A 2,202-nucleotide genomic window follows, 5' to 3' on the forward strand; every position below is an offset into this window, starting at 1 on the left:
CCCACCTTCCTGGTAATCCCTTATATTTTCTTCACGTAAATGAAGACTTTCCAAATTAAGAGCATCAAGCCCTTGTGACCCCTCTTATCTCAGGAATCTCTCTGCCCCTAATACTGCAAGCTCCTTTCCTAGCTATTTTCTTAGCACTGAGGCTGAAATGTTTTACATAACGGATCAGAATTAAAGCAGAGGGAGAGCCTTAGTAGAAGGGGAATTGGAAGCAATCAAGGAAAGAGAGGGTCAAGGATGAAGGGAACTTTAGCTGCTTCTCAATTTACTGTGGAGGAGTTATGTCACATTTTGTCTTAACCCATGAGGTATCTGTATCCCCTCAGCACAGAATGAGCCATAAAAATAAGAGTTTGGGGGAAAGTTCCAACCAAAAGGGCATAATTAGGGTTAGAAGAGGCACCATATACCGTAAGGAGTAGAATGGAAACTTTGCCCGCAGGGCATGTGTAATGCCGCTAAAGGCTTAAGTTTGGCCCCAACTGTAAAACACAGATTGGGCTTGAGCACAACAACCAGAACCAACTTCCATTCTCACTCAGTTGAAAGTCTATAGAACAAGATCTCTCTTGTTCATTGTATGACTCAAGAGTTCACTGATCTCAAAAAGCACTGTTTCAATCCCAGAAAACAAGATGCACGGTAGTGAGAACCATGGGTCTGCTTTGCCTCTAATTACTTTGCTTTCCCTGCCATTCTGATCCCATTATAATAAAATCTATTACAAAAATCTCTTTCATCATCTCTTCCCTTTATGAGCAGTTGCCCTGTTACCTTCCAGCCAAGGAGAATGTCACATAGGTCACTATCAAAGAAAGTAAAATGATATAACGGTGTCCACAATAGAAAATAAGCCACTGACCTTAATATATTTACATATCCAGAGGTCGCTTATGTAAAATTCCTTGAAGCCTCCCCACTTTCAGTTATTAAAGAGATAATTTATTTGTTGAGTCTTTAAGCCTTCCTAAAATANTGCCACCTGTTGGCAGCTCAGCAGCTGCTCAGCTCAGGCCGGGCATCGAACCGCTGTTGCTCAGAGCTCAAACTCTTGAGCGAGCTCTTAACCAACTAAGCCACTCAGCCGGCCTGGCACAATAATTTTTTAAATCTGGAAGGTTATGTAAAAATCTGGATTTCTGTCTTCTCTTTAAAAAGCAGAAGATCTAAGCCTGCTATCTTTGATGGTAATAACTGGCTGCAGCCAAGCAGCAGGTGCTCCGTTCGATCGCTTCCTACAATTCCCAGTATCCCCAATTGTGTCATAAGTGTTCCCTGCCACCCACTGACTTTATATGACTTGCCTCTCAACCACATAGATGGCCAACTTCAGCAGTCAAATACACTGGTTTCACTTCTAAATACAGCTCATTATTTACTTTATTTCAGGCTTTCTCCCCACCCAAGTCCATTACCATAAGCACACATTTTAAATCTACCTCCAATTTTTCAATGTTAAATAAACTCATATATTTTACTGTGGGCTACTCAACCCTTTCTAATTTCTGTTTCATCATTTTTGTCATAATCTAAATAACCAAGACTTTAAAATCTTGTTTATACCTCTTTCCATACTTTACTCATAATCAAAATGTTATAAATTCCTTCTCAGAAATTATAATTTCTATCCTTTTACACCCAGGTCATTATACCCAAGGCCAATATTCCTACTAAGGCTCTCCCTTACTAATTCATACATTGAAAATAAGAATAACCATATTCCTTATAAGGCCATAAAATTTCTAACAACTTAGTGCATCTCCTAAAGAAACAACCTTGAGTGTCATGGCTTTTTGTAGCAAAGTACAAGTTGCTGTCCAAGAGCCATTCTCCCCTTCCTTAGTTACAAAACCCAGGTTGTACATGGCATGGCAAGGCAAGCAGTTAAAAGACTCCATTTCTCAGACATGCCTCTAGGTGTGACCGTTACCAAGCTCTGGTCAGTGATACAAGCAGAAGCCTTGCATGGGAATTCTGGGGAAACTGCTTAAAGGAAATCAACTCAGCTAGGAGAAAGCACCTTTCCCCCTTCTGCCTCTTTTCCTTCTTCCTAACTACACAAGAGACTAGATGCCTGGAACTTCAGAAGTCATTTTGAACCAAGAGGTAATACCTTTGAGAATAGAAGCCATGACCTTATGATCAGAGAAGAGTGATAGGAGCCTGGGTCCCTGATGGTCACAAAGCACACCA

Source organism: Hipposideros armiger, unplaced genomic scaffold, assembly GCF_001890085.2.
Source record: "Hipposideros armiger isolate ML-2016 unplaced genomic scaffold, ASM189008v1 scaffold_156, whole genome shotgun sequence".
NCBI lineage: Eukaryota > Metazoa > Chordata > Mammalia > Chiroptera > Hipposideridae > Hipposideros > Hipposideros armiger.